The following is a 14293-nucleotide window of genomic DNA, read 5'->3' on the forward strand; positions in this document are numbered from 1 at the left end:
GACTGTTGGAAGGCTTGGAGGCCCTATACCAGCCTCTACTAAACAATTTCACCTTAGAACTTCACAGTTACTTGAGCTGATAAATTCCTCTTCTTCTTTCCCTTCCCCTTTATCCTCCTCCTCTCCTTTTACCTCCTCCTCCTTCTTTTTTGATTAAACTATTTTGAGTTAAACTTCTCTCATATGCGACCAACACAAATAGAATTTTTTCCAGAACAACAAAAGAGGGGTCTTTAGAGATTTATTCATTGCTACATGTAAAAACTGAGACATGTCAAGCTAATGAGATTTCTTTTGCTATTTTTTTCCAGAACTTCCTTAAGAAACAACAACTAAGATTTTGCCTTACAAAAATAGGTGCTATTTTGAAAATCAAAATTTATTAATGACTTATTCCGATTCTTCTCAGAGCCAACTTTCAACCATCTATGTAAGTGGAAGACAAAATTATTAAAATAAAATTATATCCACCAGAAAATTTCTAATCTATATTAAAATCAACTACTTTCATTCTCTATCTTAAGATATTTTTATAGAAATTCCAAGTTTTAGATGTTAAATATATATATATATATATATAAGTGGTGAATCTGGTCTTGCCTGTCTCATTTGTAAGTGATGTAATAATAATTTACCAAGCATATTGTCATTCTTCCTTTGCTGAAAAGATCAAACTTAGGATGGAAGTGACCATAGAAAGGAGACATACCTGGGGTTGACTGAGTCCATAGATTTTAGAGTTTGTTCGTAATGATTAAGAATTTATTGTGTTAATGATCAAGAGCCCAGAAAACATTTTAAGAGAAACTGAGTTAAAATTAAGTCAGTAGTAGATTCTTAGCTAAACTTTGCATTGCTATTATTATTCTCAATCTTCAGCTTTCTACAGTTTATAATTATTTATTATTTATTATATCAGCTGGTAGATAGCTTGCCTTCTCAGTTCAACTATTCAGCACATGCTTGAAATTCTTTTCACATATGGGTTAGTTATTTTATAAATGTAACAATGGCTTGGAGGTTGGTCTAAAAAGCTGGGACTTTTGTCTCATGCTCTTCCCAAGCCACCAAAATGCATGCATTTATTTCTGTCAGTAAATTCAGTATCCAATAAAGAATTTTTAAAAAATCAAATATGAATGAACACTCCTGAAAATGTCATCTCATGTTTTACTGGAGCAAAATTCTACCTTTTTTAGTTCTAAAAGTAAACTGTCTTTGCCCCCAAAGGGGACTGTTGCCAGATGAGGGTAAATTAAAAATAAACCATTTTAGGTAATATTCAGCAGAGCAAGTATGACTCTAAAGGAGCGAGATTACTTCTCAGCTTTGCTCCGAAGATTGAGAGTGAAGATCATTCCCAGTGTCCTTATTGAAGATGGTTAACACAAATACAGTTCGCGTCTGGAGGGGGGATAACAAAGATACCTTTATCTTAGGATTCCATGACTTGGAGACATCAACATTTTCTTCTAATTTAGTTCAATTCTTGAGTAACTCTGTAAGTCTAAGGATTAAAATGCCAAAAAGAAAATGAGAGGAGGCCTAAGATAGAGTGAGCTGTAGTTTAAACAAGAAGAGAGGCCCTGTGCATTATCTTCATGTGAATGGAGATCCCTTGGATAATGCCTACAGATTGGATAGGAAAAAAAGCTTTGCACACAGCCACCCATTGTTCAGGCTTTGTTAGGACCAGAATAAGTGGAGACTTGCTTTTCAGGCCCACTCTGTGAGGACTGAAGAGAGGAATGCCATTGGATCCCAACAGCGTTTGATGTCTTCATTTTCCAAGACTCCTCTGAGAGAGATCTGGCAGACAGGGGAAGTCTACATAGAGAAAAGGCTCCTCCTAAACCAAGTCACTTCCCTGATAATGAGCACTGGAGCACTTCTATTATGATAATGTGCTTCCCTTGTCATCTTAGAGCTAAGAGAGCTGTGATGACATCACATGTTCTGTAATGAAAACCAGTGCGAGGAGGGGAAGAGGAAAAGAGTCCCAGAAACCATGAAATTCCCCAGAAGGCCAAAAGTGCACCAGACAGATATGTGACATGTTACATTAGGCAAGAATGGAGAAATTACTGAAACTTTTAAGCCATCATCTCCGACTTCTGTCCAATTAGCCCATCCCCCTGGAAGGGTAGGAAATGGCAAAGTGAGAGATGCAGATAATTAACTATTACAAGTTTTCCGGGTTGGCTACCTGTGAGGATTTAGCCATTTTCTTAGAGGTAGGACTTTGGCATACTATATCCTTTATACGACTATTGATCTAGATTCAGAGATTTTTAGTTTTCGAAATATGATCATATCGTAATTTCAAATATATTGTAAAGATGCACTTCTAAAAGCCCCCGAATTGTGTCAGACAGCCATTTTATAGCTCTCTAGATTTCCACCACTCAGCAAAAATTACTGGCCTTAGAAAAAGCCAAGTTCATTGTCTTGTAAAATACTGTGGGTATTTATATCACAGCATGATAAATCTCAGAGAGAAGAGAAAGCGGGTATGAGATTTTTAGATCTATTACACCATTTAACTCAAAGAATGTTTATATGACCCACTGCACAAAGTTTAAATACATGAGGCAGTTTTGATTGTTAACTCCCTGAACTTGCTGGCGGAGCAAAGTGAGACAAGACATTTCTAAACAGTGTGCTCTGGTATTGTTATCTGCTAGAAGGCACTTTCTGTCTTGTCAGCTGCTTCAGACATCTGCTCAGCTCCATAAAACCTGCACACAGCATGGGTCATTTTTGTTTGTTTGGAGCTGAGGAGCATTAAGTATTAGTTGACTGTAAGTTAGCTCTGTTACTCAAAGTTAGATAAGACAAGAGAATCTTAGTGATAAAGTCAGTTCTCAAGAAAAAAGTTTGCGTAATCTACAGTCTGTTTCCTAGATATATTTCCATTTTTAAAAAGTTTATGTTATAGCATGTACTTTTATGTTACAGTAATTTGAACGGTAAAGAAAATGCTTCATCCTAATTTTCCACATAACTACCAGCTCATTTTAAAGTATTTTCATATAACGACTTGCACATTATTTAAATATATAGCAACATGAAATGTTGCACTTTATCATTTTCCCTTAATACGTTATTTCCTATGTTGCTTTTTCCTTCCTAGAGCAGCATTTCAAATTGCTGCATCATACGGAGATAAGAAAATTCACTTACTCATTACCCTATTGTTGATTTTTTCAGTTGGGCAGTGCTTCCGTGGGGCCCAATTGTGAGCTAATCTTACGCTTACTTCTTATGCTTTTAGTTGTTCTTTCCCAAATTACACACCCAAGCAAATTTCTCTTCATTTTATTTAAAAGCAAAACCAAAACCAAAAAATGCCTAATTCACATATTAGCATTTGGACAAATTACTGGGTGTATTTTTTATTAGCCTTTAAAGCATACACATGATAAAATGCACCCAAGATGTGTGTTAGTATTCCAATGCTATGATTTCGGTACAATTCTGTCCTGGGGCTCACAAATACAGCCAGACTCACTTGGTATGTTCATTTATCAGAAGGATTCCTGCCAGGCAGGGGAATTAATCCTGCTTGGGAAGAATGGGTACAGGATTATGATAACTAGGGTCTTCCTTTTGGCTTAGAAAGAGAACTGATCCGGCTGTAGTTCTAGGGAAAACTTGCAAAGGTAAAGATTCTAAATGTAGATAGAATATATAATTAGACCTTTAAAGCTGTATGGACAAGGTAACCTTTATCTTTTGGACCCTCTCAACCATCTCCCTTCATGTCTTTCTCTCATTCTCTTCACCAGCCACTTTCTATTTGTTGAATCCTTGGTCCTGCTATTGTTGTTCTTGGGGAAATTGAAGGTTTGGCAGAGGTGAGTTACTACTCTTCATCTTGATTCCACTGCTACCAGGCCTGACTTAAATCCCCTTTCTACTGAGGCAGGTCAAAATTTGGCTCCTGCTCTTTGTTCTGAAGTGTCTAGGCACCAAGGATGTGGGCAGTAGGGCCAGAATAGAGCTGGGATATTATCCTGGAGACTGGCAGCAAGGACATATCTCCAGGGGCAACTGGGTTGCTCAGTGGTTGAGCATCTGCCTTTGGCTCAGGTCACAATCCTGGGGCCCTGGGATCGAGTTCTGCATCAGGCTGTCTGCAGGGAGCCTGCTTCAACCTCTGCCTATGTCTCTGCCTCTCTTTGCCTCCCTCATGAATAGATAAATAAAATCTTTTTTTTAAAAGGAACCTCTCCATCTTATCAAAATCCCAGCATGAGAACATTATATAACCCCAGATATCATGGAAATAGGGTTGAGCTCATGTATTTTAAACAGAGATCAAGACTACAGTCTTAAACAGGTATTTTTCACCAACAAAGGTCATTTTTTCGAAGACGTCATTTATTAATTTTTAGAGAGAAAGAATGCCTAGGTGCATAAAGGATGGAGTAGAAGAGGAGGAAGAGGGACAAGCAGACTCCACCCTGATTGGGGAGCTCTACCTGGGGCTTGGTCCCATGACCACAAGATCAGGACCAGAGCCGAAATCAAGAGTCTGACGCTCAATTGACTAAGCCACCCAGGTGCCCCAATCATTTTGAATTCAAAAATGTGTTTATTCTTTAAAAAAATAATTTAAAAATTTAAGATGCCCTAACATAAACTCATCAATTATGTAAGAATGTAAGAAGTTCCCTGTTATTTGCTGAATGTAATCTGGGCAACCCAATGGTCTGTCTGTGATATTACTATCACACAAACATTGTGTGTCAACACTGGTTTGCTTCAGTGCTAACATTCACATCTTACAGTAAATCATCTTCTCTTGACTTACGAATAATCTCTTGATCTACTTTTCTCTCAGTTACTGCAATACTTTGCTCCCCTTTTTAGTAAAACTTCTCCCTAGAGTTGTCCATATGGCTTTCCCCAATTCCATGCCTCTCCTTTTATCTTGGATACAACTTAGCCATCCTTTTACCTCAGCATCTGCCTGTAACTGCCTTGTCAAGGCCACTCATGATGTCCAGACTGATCAACCTTCTGCTACTTCTCACTGTTTTAGTCCAGACTCAGAGTTTAGTTCAGTTTCCCTCTTTTCTTCATGAAACATTTGGCCCATCCTACCTGATGATATTGCTGGCCCTCTTCATCTCTCAGACCTTCAAATCTAACATTAGAACATACCAGTTTTAATCCCCTGATCCGGTAGTCATTTTTGTCTACACTCACTTCCTTGTTCACCTGTCAGTCCACAGGCTATAAATACCACGCATCCATTGATGACTCCCAGCTTTACACCTCCATCCCAGTCCTCTTTCGATTTCCAGGCTTAACCACTCCACTTGGAAGAAAAATAAGTAACTAAAAATTAATTGATCTGAAACCAAACTCCTGGTATTCCCTCTAAAAATCTTCTTCCTCTCATATTCTTCATTATTTCAGTAAATGATAACTCTGTCTTCAGTGGTACAGACAAAACCTTTGAAGTCCTCATTGATTCCTCTCACTCACAAAGTTCAAATCTGTCAACAAATCATATGGCTCTACAAAATGTATTCAGAAACTGGGGCACCTGGTTAAGCATCTGAGCCTTGATTTTGGCTCAGGTCATGATCTCAGGGTCATGAGAGCAAGCCCCACATTGGGCTCTACACTCCGTGGGGAGTTGGATTGAGACTCTTTCTCCTTTTACTTCTGCTCCTCCCCCTTCTTCTCTCTCTCTTTCTCTCTCTAAAAAAAAAATGTATTCAGAAACATACCACTTCTCATCACCACTGCTATTACTATCTGGTATAAGCCATCAACACACACCACCTGGATTATTATAATAGTACTCGAAGACTGTAATAAGATGGATTTGTATTAAATAATTTAGATAAATAATATAAGGAAGTCAGAAAATATCACACCTCTATTCAACCCAGAGGGTCTTCCCTTCTTACAGTAAAGTCTAAATTCCTTACCATGAAGATGTATAAAAACATCTTCCACTTTCTCTTGTTTATTTGCCTCCTTACTACACTCCATTATGTTCTTAAAACTGCCTTAGTGAAGAATTTTAGCTTTATTGTCTCCCCAGCCTGGAATATCTGTCTCCAAGATGCCACATGTCTCATTCCCTTTCTTCCTTTAAGGCTCTGTTCAAATGTCACCTTCTCAGGAAAGCCTTCACTGATCACCCACTGAAATGTACACTTCTCATTCCTCCAACAACTCTCCCCATTTTCTACTTTATTTTTCACCATTTGCCCTAGTATATATTTTCTTACCTGTCTCTCTCCACTTAAAAATAGGTTCCATGAGGAGCATCTGGTTGGCTTAGGTAAATATCCAATGCTTGACTTCAGCTCATGATCTCATTTTCCTGGGATTGAGTTCCTTGACATGAGGGGCTTCAAACTCAACACAGAGTGTGCTCAAGATTCTCTCTCTCTGCCCCTCCTTCCTGCTCATGCTCTCTCTCAAATAAATAAGTAAATAAAATATTTTAAAAAAATAAAAACAATGATAGATTCCATGAATAAAAAGGGCTTTCCTTTTTTTTTTTTTTTTTTTTTTAAGGGCTTTCCTTTTATTCATTATCATATCCTCACAACCTATGATAGTGCCAGGCATTTAGCAGGTACTTGATAAATACTTGTTGACTGAATATATCAATAAATAAAAGGTAGAGGCAAAGATCAGGAAACTATCTCAATAGTCTAGGTGAGAAATTATGGTGGCTTGAAAGAGGTGGTAGCTGTGGAGATTTTGCTAGATTGTAGAGGAAAAGCTAGCAAGAATGTTGGGATTCTTATTACTGCTATTTTTCTCACCATAGAAGTATAAATCTGCATTGTACTTGAATGCATCAATATTGGGGATTCATTAATGTGAGGCTCCTCCTTAAGAACTTGATGTACTCTCAATGTGCCCATAAAATTCTGATTGTTAGTCTAGAGAACTAAGGACCAGACTCTGAACTAGGGTTGTCAGATAAAATGCAGGATACACAGACATATTTGTATTTCAGATGAACAAGGAATAAAATTTAAGTATGCCCCAAATATTGCATAGGACATATTCATACTAAATCTACATATACATATAAATATATGTATAAATATTATATACATACTATATATACACAATATAATAAGTACATATATGTATACACATACATAATTCAAATATTGCATGGGATATATTTATACTAAATATATTATAAACAGAAACATATGTGTATAATGTGTATATATGTATATATAATATATACATGTATATGTGTAATGTGTACATATATGCATATAATATGTAGGTGTATATATATATACATACACTATGCATACTGAATGTGTGTGTGTTGTTTATGTCAAAACAAATCAAACCATCATTTTAAATTTAACTTTATATATTTATTTGTTTGTTTATTGCTAAAGATGACAAACTTAACCTGGGCTACTGAAAATTCTTTAAAGTAATGAATGCTACTTTGAGTATCCTTTGGGGAAAAATAATTCTAGCTTTTTGTTGATAAGAATAAACTGAGGGAGCCCTATTTTTTCCCCTCAGACATTTATTTTATTTTGCAGTGATAGGGGCTATGAAAGTTCAGAGCCATAGTTTAATTGTCTTTAATTTCATTTACTTTTTAAAAAATATTTTATGTATTTATTTGTGAGCAAGAGGGAGAGCACACACGTACAAGCAGAGGGAGGGGCAGAGGGAGAGGGAGAAGCAGATTCCTTGCTGATCAGGGAGCTGGTTATAAGACTTAATCCCAGGATCCTGGGATCAAGACCTGAGCCAAAGGCAGACACTTAACAGACTGAACCACCCAGGTATCTCTCACTTACTTTCTTTATATCACCAAAGAATAATTTTCAGCTAATAACAATATCAAAATAGAAAAATTACCCGTCTCTATAATCTAGTCAATTAATATTACTTTGCACCTAGTAAAGTTAGATTTATTCCACAATTCTCTCAAGAATGTTTGTCTAATAGTCTGCACCTAACTAACTCAATCAAAATTTATCAACAAATGAGGAGCAGGCCTGAGCTCTGCACCCCATAGTCCCAACTCTCTTAGGTTGATGCCATGCACAAATCACATGCTATATCATGATCTCACAATCCTGCCAGGAGTCAGCAGTGGATGGACTTCTTCCATTTTACCAATGTGTTCCCTGGTCCTCTAACTCCTGCATTTGACCAGAGCAAACCAGTAGTAAGTAAAGAAAAGTCACAGAGAAAGAAGAGGAGCAGAGCAGTCTTAATGACGTGAGCATAAGTAGAAAAAAATTCAAAGCAGAGAGTGTCTTGCATCGAACTGACAGCTCCTACATCTGCATTACCCCTTGTAGATGAAAAAATATCTCAAATTTTATCCCATTCACATTTTATTTATTTATTTATTTTAATAAATGTAGACACTGAGGTTCATGTATGGAAATACTGCATGAACAGGTAGTTGCAGAAATACTGTTGGAGATCAAATTCAAGTCCAGAGTGCTTCACCTTCTCCCTCTGGCAACTAGTTCTGAGTGAAAAGGGGAAACTCTAAAATAATGTCCCTTTGGGGCACCTGGGTGGCTCAGTTGGTTAAGCATCTACCTCAGCTCAGGTCATGATCCTCGGGTCCTTGGATCAAGACTCACTTTGCCTTCCCTGCTCAGTGGGAAGTCTACTTCTCCCTTTCCTTCTGCCCCTCTCTGCCTCCTGCTCCAGCTCTCTCAAATTAAATAAAGTCTTTAAAAACAAAACAAACAAAAAACAAAAAGTGTCACTTCAGCCTAAAGGAATTCTGGATGAATGGAAACTTGAAACAACTCCAAATTCATCAATATGTTGAACTGTTGGAGACATCAAGTGATTTTATGATTCTCTCTCTTAGGCAAATGATTTTTTTTTTGAAAAAAAAAAGATGGAAAGAAAAATTAAAAAATGAACTTAAAAAGTGGTCAAAGACAAATCTGTATTCAAAAATTATCATATCTTATATAATCACACTAAAGTGGCAGCCAGGATGTATTTGGGGACCAATGGGTTTTATAATCTGTCTCTAACATATATATTTAGGCAAATCTTTTCCCACCAATCCTATTTAATTTTCAGTAATTCTTTAATTGGTTTTCCCTTGGCTAGATTATCACTTTATCTTAAGAGCCTTGTATACCACCTTGTTCACAATAGTTGCTCAAGACAAATTTCTCTATTGATGAATAAATTAGAGAAGTCACTACAGCCATATGAGAAATTGCCTCTCCGGGCAAGATATTTGCTCAGCACTCTGCGCTACTATAACTCTTTTGTTCAATTCCTCTTAATTGCATGTGTTAGCTTCATCTAAAAATGCCCTTTCAATCTTTCTCTTCCTGTCCAAATACTACCCATCCTTTAAATTCTTGCCCATTGGTGCTCTGAAGTCTTCACTGATATTTTCAATGTACACAGTTCAATCCTATTTCTAAACTTTTGTCATCTATAGGATTTAACATTTACTTATATACCGTCTCCTTTTATTCCTTATCTCTTCAAGATTAATGATGCCTTGAAATTAGAACATCTGATTCATTCACTTCCACCTATCTCAAATCTCTACCAAAACACCTAATGATTTATTGATGATATAAGTAGAAATAATGGTTTTTAACATCTACTAAATGAATGAGCAAGGAGTGGGACCAGTGAAGAGTACAGGAATTCAGAGACTAGTAACATATAGCTGACACTGTTGGGTCAGTGTCTTGACTATAATATTAAAAGTTAAAGAATAGCCTAGTGCCATACACATAAGAGCTTATAAATATTTATGGATTCATATATTAACAAATTAAGCCAATTTTATGCCCATGCTTAATTAAGCCTCTGTTCACGACTCCAACAGCATTCATCTTAGTGCCATTGGAAAAGTGAAATCACTACTTTTATTTTCTAATCTCTTGTTTTGGCCATATAAATAAGCTCCATCCAGATGAGTTGAAAGACATATGTGATCCTTTTTAGACATGGTATGTACCTATTACATCAAAAGCAATTAGAAGCGATAAAAAGACTTTAATAAAAATTACTGTTATACATTGACAAATTAAATTGTGTGGAAATACATAGAAATAATAATTAAATAAAAATACTGTAAGACAAGGATCAGAACACAGAATAGTCTTAGTTAAGCAATTTAGAATATCAACCATAACTTGGTATTTTTAAATGAACACCAGATCACAATGATCAGTTATCAGTATGCACCAGAGATAAGGTTGCAGATGCAAATTAAAATAATAGGAGACATGGGACCAAATGGGAAATCCAGCAGTAACCACAGACATTTCATTAAGTCATTCATATTTGTTAGACTTTGAGTCATTTGCTTTAAAAAAAAAAAAAAAGGTAGTAAATGCTCTGCAGCTGCTTTGCTCCCAACAAAGCAGTGTGGCTACATTTTCCGGAATTAGTGAAACATAAGCTGAAATCGTCTTTTTCCAAATGGATCCCTCCATATCTGGAAAATCATCCTAATTACCATGGCTGTGTCCCTTGACTGTTACATCACTATTCCAAGATTGAGTTATCTCAATCCCATTGATGTATTGCTTACTTATTCTTTCAAAAGTATTTGTACAAATAATATAAACAGAGTTATTCTTCATCTTCTACAATTTCATGCCAGGGACTGTGGTGAGGACTTATTCCACATTCTGAACACCTAATATCGATCACTAGAAAGTGACATACCTACTCTTAGGACACAGGTCACAATTTTCTCCAAACTCTGTCTTTTGTGAGTATTCCCTATAGGCAATATTAAAAAGTGCATCTGTAATGTTAAGCAAAATGTGAAGCATTATGAAATCTTTGCTTTCCCCTAATATCATATTCCAGATAACACTATAATTCCAGATGAGCTGGGTGGAGGAAGTCTGACACCCAACATTTCCAGACGCTAACCTTACTTTCTCAGATTGTGCATCACAATTGTGTGTAATGGAATAACAATTGCAGCACTTATAAATCACTTTGCAGTTTACAATACATGTTCACCTCTATGACATTTGCACCAGAATACATTAGCAAGGTTCAGATGAATTCAAAATTCTCAAATAACAATTTATCACAAGTGTAAAATGATCGTAGAATGCTTCAGATTTTTAAACAAGGAGGAAGAAAGGAGCAATTATGCAACTATGCATGCCCTATATCAGCCATATTTTTATAAATGATACCTTTGCAAGCACTGTGGATATGATCTTTTGGATATCCCCATCAGGATTGCCTGTGTACTATATAAAAATATGGAATCTTGGGCTTTGTATCATATCCCTGGAGTCACATTTTGCATGCAAGTGAGAAAGGATGGGTTTCCCAAATTGGTATATTTTTACTAAGCTCCATTAGTTCATTCAAAGGCACATATTTGGTGGTGAAGTTTTGGCACTTGAAGGATTTTATTTTATGGAAGCAAACATATTTTATATCTTCAAAACCTCAGGCCTGGAGCAAATTATTTGGCACTTATTCTTTAGAAGTAGCCGATAAATAACAGGAAAATAGACTGACTTCATTAGTATGGTAAACCATCCATGGGCTAGATTGTACTTAATTGCTATTTTTACTAGAGATACCTAACTGTTTCATTCTTGGTATGAAACACTTTTCCAAAAGCACATAAGCCTCAGTCAATTATATTTACTTGTTAATTTGGCCTGCCTCGGTTTTTCTCTTCTTCCTTAATAGCTGCTTTTCATTGAACTTGAAGCAAGTGTTCCCCAAAACTCTAATCGGTGCAGGCTTTTGAAGAAGTCACATTACTTGGTGCTAATTTACTTCAGTTACTTCATTAAATGACTCCAGGCTTTCAAATAATTTTGGTAAGTGCTTTTTTCCTCCTAAATACTGATATCACTTAGGGTAGACGAATCTGACTCTGCTTGTCCATTTCAAGTCACAGAGATAATTATTTTTGCTGTGTAAGTTAGTGGAGATCATAATTGTACAGGATGATTTTCATTAGGAGATTGGAATTCATGTACATCCACTAACGGACTGTTAAACTCAAAATATTTTTTGACCCATTTAGTCCTTAGAACAGGAGATCTAAAAATATATAAACAAGTATCTCACCCAGAATGGTGAATTCTATTGATAGGTCTGCTTTCAGCCCAGGATACTAATGTTGTTGTTGTTTTAACTTTAAATATTTATTTATTTATTTGAGAGAGAGAGCATGCATAGACACACATGGGGGGGTGGTAGGGAGGGGCCAGAGGGGGAGAGAGAGAATCACAAGCCAACTCCTCACTGAGCATGGAGTCTGACACAGGGCTCGAGCCCAGGACCCTACAATCATGACCTGAGTTGAAATCAAGAGTCTAACACTCATCAGACTGAGCCACCCAGGCACCCCATCAGCACCAGACACTGATGTCTTATTGAAAAAATGAGGCTACAAGAAATCACCTTCCATCTCCTAATGCCTATCTATAGACACACACACACACACACACACACACACACACACACACTACTCGAGGTAGAAGAGTTTCAGACAGCATGCTAGATTTTTAATAATCAGTTTAAAATGGTCTCTGACTCCTAGGGAAAGAATCATTCTGTCTTTTCTTTTCCAGGCTGCCACTTCCCCATCAGTGTACATTATTTTCCTCATGATGGTGCCTTCTCTCCCTCACCAAAATGACCTTCTCCAAACTCAGATGTCTCTCACTTCCTTGCGCCTTGTTTTCCTCTCTGCTTAATGCTGTTTCAGATGACTTATGTTCTCATAGTTCTCCAGAGACTTCTTTCCTTTATACTCAGCAAAGGGCTCATGCAGAGTCCTGGGCTCCCCTTGTCCTCTGCCCATACTATAGGTACTAGGGTGCTGGTGCTATTCCAATCAAATCTTGTCTTTTGGTTCTTTTTATTTTTTAATTCTCTGAAGTGTAAAATAAAAGAGCAAAGAGCAAGGGCAAGTGATGTTTCTTCCAGATGGAGGACAGAGCCGAGTCTAGTCTCAATATACTTGCAGTTCAATATAACTCTCTGTGCCTCCTGGGAGGGGTCTGGGAGGATGGGAGACAGGATGGATATTTTTCCACTTTTTCAGTTCTGTGAAGTATTTTTTAGGTATTTTTAATTTAAGATGAAGATTAATTTAAGGTTACATTAAGTCAAAATACAAACTCAAATGCTATTTTTGTTAGCTCAATTTCATCTTGCAAATATTTTGCTGTTGTTCTCAAGTTTAGGTAATAAGGTTTTTTTTTTCTCCTCCCTCTCAATAAGGGTTTTTATATTTGTAGCTCACTTAACAAAAGATGTCTGAATATAGGGATGAGATATTACATAAAATAGTCTCTCTGAGGGACGCCTAGGTGGCTCAGCAATTGAGCGTCTGACTTCAGCTCAGGGTGTGATCCTGGGGTCGAGTCCCACACCAGGCTTCCTGAGAGCCTGTTTCTCTCTCTCTCTGTGTCTCTGCCTCTGTTTCTCTGTGTCTCTCATGGATAAATAAATAAAATCTTTATTAAAAAAAAAAGAAGTCTCTCTGATTAATTTAAGCTAGTTTCTAGTAAGAGAGTCCCTGAGACTATCACCTCTGGAGCTCAGGAACTTCCAGGTAAATGCCATTTTGTGATGAGACTTTTTGTATCTGGTTCCCAGATCTCTCTCCTAGTACTTAAAACCCATAAGCATCAGATATAAAGGCAATGCAGACTTCTTATATTACTATTGTAGTCTGATCCAAATGTTGTATTTGTAATAATAGTGTAAGGTAAGTGTGGCCTGAACACTACTCACCTGGTCATCAGCAGTCCCCCCAACTCCTAGTATAGACTCTTTCATTAAGAGTCAGACCAGGGCACCTGGGTAGCTCAGTGGTTGAGCTTCTGCCCTAGGCCCAGGTCATGATCCTGAGATCCTGGGATCAAGTTCTACATCAGGCTCCCCGCAAGGAGCCGGCTTCTCCATCTGCTTATGCCTCTGCCTTTCTTTCTCTGTCTCACATGAATAAATAAATAAAATCTTTAAAAAGATTTTTAAAAAAGAGTTAGACCAAACCCAACTGGCCCTATAAGGGAACTGGGCCAGGACAGGCAAAGGCATGTTGGTGGATTCCTTCTGGATCAGGGTGGGCAACAAGGCAAATACTCACTATGCAACTCCTGCTCATGTTAGAAACCATTGATGGGATTTCTTTCTTTCCTTTGTTCTGTGAACAAAGGATTCTACTTTCTAAGGGCAACACACCAGCCATCTCCAGCTCTCTGTGTGAACATTAATCTCCTTGGAGTGAGGGAAATCACTAACTTCCAATACAGCTCTTTGG

General features: G+C 37.2%; 1 long non-coding RNA gene across 1 annotated transcript; it reads left to right on the forward strand.

The window, feature by feature from the left end:
• The first annotated feature begins 329 nt into the window (after nucleotides 1-329).
• Nucleotides 330-12677, forward strand: LOC112923126 (uncharacterized). The gene is made up of 4 exons (XR_003235612.1): nucleotides 330-430; nucleotides 3789-3857; nucleotides 11701-11834; nucleotides 12594-12677. It is a non-coding gene; the product is annotated as an uncharacterized lncRNA (long non-coding RNA).
• Nucleotides 12678-14293: the final 1616 nt, after the last annotated feature.

This window comes from Vulpes vulpes, chromosome 1 (assembly GCF_048418805.1).
Source record: "Vulpes vulpes isolate BD-2025 chromosome 1, VulVul3, whole genome shotgun sequence".
NCBI classification, from domain to species: Eukaryota; Metazoa; Chordata; class Mammalia; order Carnivora; family Canidae; genus Vulpes; species Vulpes vulpes.